Source organism: Propithecus coquereli, unplaced genomic scaffold (assembly GCF_000956105.1).
Source record: "Propithecus coquereli isolate 6110/MARCELLA unplaced genomic scaffold, Pcoq_1.0 Scaffold173, whole genome shotgun sequence".
Taxonomy (NCBI): domain Eukaryota; kingdom Metazoa; phylum Chordata; class Mammalia; order Primates; family Indriidae; genus Propithecus; species Propithecus coquereli.
This window is the reverse complement of record NW_012141969.1, coordinates 4,817,305-4,824,748: the sequence shown is the minus strand read 5'-3', so window position 1 is coordinate 4,824,748 and position 7,444 is coordinate 4,817,305. Positions and strand designations below refer to the sequence as shown.

The following is a 7,444-nucleotide window of genomic DNA, read 5'->3' as shown; positions in this document are numbered from 1 at the left end:
AGGCATACTACCAGATAGCTAGAAGCAGAGATACTTAGAGCTCCTCTTATAGATTAAAAAGAGTTATTTAGAATGTGTTCATCTTTTTGGAGACCATTCTTAGTGTAAATCTGCTGCCCATTTACAATGAGATATCTCAAGTTTTAGCATCATGCCTGCTGAAAGGCAGGCAATGGGAAATCTCAAGAGGATTTTAATAACTGTCTAATTGATCATAACTGAAGTCAGTGTTGAAATACTGCCTGAAAACAGTCATCATGTTTTGGGGGACTGGGGTACATGTAACACTGTGTACTTGTTCACCTTTCTTGGTTTTGTGTATGTAGATGGAACAAGTGAGGGGGGAGTAGAATTTATAAGGGACTATGCTGTATCCTGATATAATCATCTGTTCCTTATTCCTTGATCTAGCCCTGTGAAAGGCTGTAATGACATCTTAATTCTATAAAGAACATTATTTTCATGGTAGATCTGTTAAATCAAATCACAAGATTATAGCACAGTCTCTATTATAAAGTGGAATGCTTCATTTATATTTAACAAAAAATATAATACCAATATATTATAATAAACTATAAATATAAATATAAAATGTTCATAATGATAATTTATTCATCATTCACTTGTAGCAAAATGCTGGTATTTAAAATTTGCATAGAAATTGCAAAAGCCTAGAAACTTTCAAAGTAATATTTATAATATCTTCCCAGATTATTAAAATCATAGTATTTTTAACACTGTAGCAGAATAAAAGCATTAACCATAGATGTTGTGGTTTCTCTATTTTCCTCCTTTTTCTTTTCTCTATCACTATCCTCTTTGGAGCCAGTGAGACTTGGTTGGAGAGCCTCTGCCTGCTTAGAGATTTTTCATTTCAAAGGAAATTCCAGTGTCTTGCCCTCTGTATCTCCCTTAGTGATCGTGAGCACCTGCCTGATTGCGTCTTCACAGAACTCTAGGACGTAGATGCCCGTGCTGTCAGGTGCCACCCTGGGACCTCTTAGTATAGCCCTCCCATCTCGCCTTTCTCAGACCCTACTGGGCTACCCAGTCCCCTGCCTATTTGTAAATGCAAACTGATTAATCACAAAATTACCTCAATAGAGTTATAGTATTTTATTGTAATACTTGTTTTATGCATAGAAAATCATGCCTTTTATTTATTTTTAAATTTTTAGTTATTATGGGTATATACCAGTGGTGTATCTTTATAGGGTACATGTGATATTTGAGTATAGGCATACAGTGTGATGCCTCTATCAAATCAGGGTAATTGGGGTGTCTGTCACCTCAGGCATTTACCATTTCTTTGTGTTAGGAACATTCCAACTCCACTCTTTTTGTTATTTAAAACTATACCCCAACTTACTGTTTATCGTCACTTTGCTGTGCTATCAAATAGAGTATTGTTCATTCTATCTAACTATCTAACTATATATTTTCAGCCATTAACCATCCCCACTTTAACTTCCTCTCCACTCTGTGTGTCTCAGCCTCTGATAAACATCATTGCATTGTCTGTCTCCATGAGATAATTGTTTTTAACATTTAGTTCCCACATACATATGAGTGAGAACATGGAAAAGTTGTCTTTCTGTGCTTGGCTTATTTCACTTGACATAATGTTCTCTGGTTCCACCCATGTTGTTGCAAATGGCAGGATTGCATTCTTTTTTGTGGCTGAGTAATATTCCATTTTGTATATGTATCACAATTTCTTTATCTGTTCATTTGTTGGTGGACACTTAGGTTGATTCCAAATCTTGGCTATTGTGAATAGTGTGGTAATAAAATGGGAGTGCAGATAACTTTTCGATATGCTGATTTCCCCTCCTATGAATATATACCCAGCAATGGGATTGCTGGGTCATATGGTAGGTCTATATTTGGAGAAACCTCCACACCATTTTTCATAGGGGTGGCACTAATTTACATTCCCACCAACAGTGTTTGATGGATCCCCTTACTCCATATCCTTGTCAACATTTGTTATTGCCTGTCTTTTTGATAAAAATCATTTTAATTGGGGTGAGATGATATCTCATTGTAGTCTTTTTTTTTTCAACTTATCGACCTTTTTATTGTGATTTGCACTTTCTTTTTTGTTTTTAATTTCAAAATATCAGGGTGATACAAATGTTTTTTGGTTATATGGATTGCTTTTGTAATGCTTGAGTGAGGGTTATAACTGTACCCACCACTGAGATAGCATTCACCGTATATGTTAGGTAGGTTTTCACTAATCCCTTCCTCTTCCCTCCCTGCTGCTTGATTTCCACTGAGTTTTACTTCCCTCTGTACACATGTGTGCTCATCGGTTAGTTCCAGTTTAACAGGGAGTACATGTGGTGTTTGTTTTTCCATTCTTTAGATATACTTAGTATAATGGTCCCCAGTTCCATCCAAATTGTTGCAAGAGGCATTAATTCATCCTTCTTCATGGAAAAGTGGTATTCCATGGTATACATATACCACATTTTATTAATGCACTCATGAATTGATGGGCACTTGGGTTGATTCCACATCTTTGCAATTGTGAATTGTGCTGCAATAAACATTTGATTGCAGGTGTCTTTTTGATAAAATGACTTATTTTCCTTTGGGTAAATACCCAGGAGTGAGATTACTGGATCAAATGGTAGGCCTACAATCTCCATATTGTTTTCCATACAGGTTGTACTAATTTAAGGTCCCACCAAGAGTATGTAAGTGTTTCTGTCTGTCTGTATCCACGCCAGCATCTATTGTTTCTGGACTTTTTAAATAAAGCAATTCTAACTGGAGTAAGGTGATATCTCATTGTGGTTTTAATTTGCATGTCCCTGATGATTAGTGACATTGAGCATTTTTTTCATAAGGTTATTGGCCATTTTTCTATTTTCTTTTGAAAAGCTTCTGTTCGTGTCTTTTTCACACTGCTTAATGGGATTGTTTGTTTTTTTCTTGCCGATTTGTTTGAGTTCTTTGTAGATGCTGGTTATTAGCCCTTTATTGGATGTATAACTTGCAAATATTTTCTCCCATTCTGTAGGTTGTCTACTTGCTATGTTGATTATTTCCTCAGCCATACAGAAGCTTTTTAGTTTAATAATGTCCCATTTATTTATTTTTGTTCTTGTAATTGCCATTGGGGTCTTCTTTATGAATTCTTTGCCTAGGCCAATATATGGAAGAGTTTTTCCTATATTTTCTTCTAGAATTCTTATGTTTTCATGCCTTATATTTAATTATTTTATCCATATTGTATTAATTTTTGTGAGTGGCCAGAGATATGGATCCTGTTTCATTCTTCTGCATGTGGCTATCCAGTTTTCCCAGCAACATTTATTGACTAGGGCTCCCTTTTCCCAGTATATATTGTTGTCTATTTTGTCAAAGATCAGTAGGCTGTATGTGGATGGTTTTATATCTGGGTTCTCTGTTATGTTCCATTGGTCCATGTCTCTATTTTTGTGCCAATACCATGCTGTTTTGGTTATTACAACCTTGTAGTATATTTTGCAGGCTGGTAATGTGTTTCCTCCAGATTTGTTCTTTTTGCTTAAGATTGCTTTGACTATTCAGGCTCTTTTCTGGTTCCAAACGAAGTGTAGAATTATTTTATCCTAAATTTGTGAAATATGACGTTGGTATTTTAATGGGGATTGTGTTGACTCTGTAAATCACTTTGGGTAGTATGGACATTTTAATAATGTCATTTGAATGTTTTGAAAGATTTTTATTTTTGAAAAAAGATAGATAAAACCATGTGAAATTAATTTGCATATTTAAAATGATTATTGTAAAGTAAGTGCTCTTGTATCTGCCATATTGGTTAGATAACAGAACATCACTAATGCCCTAGAGATATCTTATGCATCCTTTCCAAGTCAGACCTGGTTGAATTTCTATGGGTATTAGTTCTCCATAGCTATTGATCTCTCTGTAATTTTCAACATTTCACTTTAGATAGGTGATATTCAAGTGTATGCTTTATGCTTATGGAGTGTGTTATTAGAAATCAAAATGTGTTTGCTTTCAAGTTGAAAAAGAAAGGCAGAACATATACAACTAAATTGTTTTCTCTGCTTACAAATTTCCATTCAATTTAAAACTCACTCTTTTACTTCCATTCTTCATTTAATTATCTTTATTAAATGTATTGAAGTATCTTTTTAGTGTCCTTGATTTTATGTAATTTCACTATTCAATTTTTTTTTAACTTTTACCTATAGCCTGAACATTTTCAGTTTTCTAACCGAATAGAAAACAATATAAAAATTATTTAGTAAAAGTGTTTTGGAATTTCAATGGATGACTTAAAGTTAATTATTTTAATACTTGGATTTTTTTTTAAAAGATGAATATTATTATAAAGAATGTTGAAGGACTTATTCAAGCTCTTACTTTCAAAATAAAAGTATCATCAACTTGCATTAAGTTGGTTTCCATTTGATAAAACCATAACTTTAAATACCATAATGTATCACCATGGTAATCAGGTATTCAAATTATATATATTGGAAAAGATGAGTGATATGTGACTTATACGGTGTAGACTGAATATCGAACAAGAACTGGCTATGAGGAAAATTGACTAAGAAGGGCATTTCACGTTTATAGTCAATGGACTTACAAATAGTATCTCAGGGAGCTGTGCTTTCCCAAGGGCTTCACAGACTTATAGGGTTATGAAGTCCTCCTGTAGCCACTTAGTCTCTCCTCATATAAGCAGGGATGCTTAAATGGTGTATTGACCAGTGTGTCATAAAACACACCAAAAGCACCATGATCTTGGGGTTAGCAAATTATGCAGTTTGCTGTGATATGTGATCATATCAACAACTGTTAAATTTTTCTGGCTTGGAAATTAGGATAGAAGTGATTAGGGTAAAATACATGAAACTGTACTTTCTAGATGCCCCTTCGTGGTAGGATTTGCTGCCTAGCCATGTGGAATACTGTCAGCCCCTACAGGATCTTTCTCAGGTGAAGAGTGCCACCTGGCCTAAGATTACACCCTGCTAGGCATGTCTGCATCCCTTAACTGATTGAGGCAGATTTAGAGGGCCAGACATTTCAGCCTGATGCCAGAAACTTTGAGACCAACCCAAAGTTCCCAGTCTAATTGGCCAAGGCCTCATTGGGCCTGCATAGCTGTTCTACTTCATCCTGTTCTTCAATTAGCTTTCTTTTCATTCCTTTCACAGGGGTTCTTCCCTAATAAATCTCTTAAACTTCAACCTGTCTGCTTCCAGCAAACTCGACCTGTGACAATTAGCAATTGAATGTTCTACATGTAGGGTCCCTACTGATGGCTACAAAGTGGTCTTTTCTGGTAGCTTAGTTGTGTCACGAATGAGGATGTCAGTCTCCTCATCCATCCATCCATTTATGTTGCAGTCTCTTTTTATGCTTGTCTTTGTATTTAAGGGGATTCTAGTTAGATGGAGCAGATAAGATATTTATATACAAGGTAATTATGACAAAGGACAGATATAAAGAGACCAATAAATAAGCTATCCCAGGTTGATGCTGGAAAGAGGTGCAGAATTGGAATGCTAGTAGTTAGAAAACTATGAATGGAAAGAAAGAATTATTTTAATAGAATAAATATGACGTGGTGACCAATAGTGATGTCAGACCTTAACAATCCTGTGAAAGAGAATAAAATAGCAGCATATATGCATATAAATTGGGTGCTACATGATCACAAATCAGTCTTTGTAGCTTGCTCTAGTTTGTTTTGTGTAATTGAATATTTCTTAACTTTTATTTATAAACAAAATACCCTACATCCTGCTAATCTCCAAAATATAAACCTTATATTGGTTAGAAGACTCCAAACCTTCTAAATCAATTTGTGGAAATGTCCAAACAAATTGATTATGTTTTATATATATTTTTTGATGCCTCTCTTTCCTCCCACCTTCATCCTTTCTTATTCTTTCGGAAACTTTTTACCTCCAGCCTATAAAATTTTAAAGGTTTTATTTTCCAATTTTGAAGTCTAGAAGCAAATGTCAGCGCTATGATCTTAATAACATTCTCTGTAACTGTGAGAGTCAGTCTTCAACTGCATGAACATGGGTGTTTGTAGCCAGAACATGGATGTTTGTTGATATTGGAATCTGACCTTTTCCAGTAGTTTACTGGGCATAGTGTTTTCCTATTACTACTAGATAAGTCTACATAAAGAATCATCAATGGTAGGGAGTTGAATTCTTTTCTTCCATGGTGAAATGCAAATGGTAGTTTAGAATTCTACTTTAAGGCCTGAAGTGTCACCTGTCTTTCATGTGCTCTAAATGATATTCACCTCAGACTTGCATAAACTAATGGGATACTAATGTAGTCTATTTTAGACTTTATTCAAGTTAAAGAGCAATCATTTCATACTTTTCAATTGCTGCATGCTCTTTTAACCTCAACCCATTTGCTAGACCCTCTACATGAGACTACTTACATTTTACCATGTTTTTTAAGAAAACAGAAAACCACAAGTTACTCTAAATTCAATAAAACTTTAAAATTTAATTTTATTGCCTCTTAGAGCCTATACTAACATTTATAAATTCATTTTTAAAGACATGTGTTAAAAATTATTTACCACACTGATTGTTGTGAATGTATTACCTTAGCTGCTTTGTAAGAGTCTGCAGCCTAGAAATTGGGAACCATTTTTATAGATTACAGAAACCTGTCAGTACTTTTACCATTCCAAGTCTGTTACTAATATTGTGGAGTTGTATTTTAGACGGATTTCATTGACCTCTTATTGGAAAGGAGCAAAATAATGCAATAAAAATAAATTTCATCTATTTTCCTATCATTGGCTCTACATCCAGTAGGGACATTATGAAAGAGATAATAAAACTTTGGAATATTAAATGAGATAAGAGTTTTTTATTGCTGTACTTATGTATTATATTTCCCGGTTGATTTCTTTTTTCCTTTTCTTTCAAGACATGTTTCTATTGCCAGGAGTCCCCAGCTGACCTCCCACTCTGCAACCACATTTTCTTTGAAAGTGATGCTAGATCATCACCTAAGTTTCCAAGCCCCTATGGTCATTTCATCATGTTCTAGATGATCTCTAATAAGTGTGCCCTTGCTTAGGTGTTAAGATTTAACCTTCGAGATACTAATTTATAATCAGCAAATGTTCTTCTGGATTGCACTGCTCTAATTAATGAGAATATATATTTCATGGTGGGATTTTAGGCCTTTGGCCAGATGGTTGGGGAAATAATTTTTAGCAAGGAGTTCTATCAGAGGAAGTTCTATATGACACAGGGTTGATGGCCTTCAACTTGTAAGGCAAGCTCTGACCTTAGTCTGTGTTACTGTCTGTTTATAGAAACAAACACATAAACAAACAAAAAACATAAAATACCTTAATTAGAATAGGTTGACTCCAGCAATTTCAAACATAATGATTACCTATTTATTTATTTATTTTTAT

General features: G+C 34.5%; 1 protein-coding gene across 1 annotated transcript in view; it reads left to right on the top strand.

Moving 5' to 3' along the window:
• Positions 1–7,444, top strand: part of CFAP47 (cilia and flagella associated protein 47) — a 573,852-nt gene that overhangs the window by 169,360 nt on the left and 397,048 nt on the right. The window lies entirely within an intron of this gene.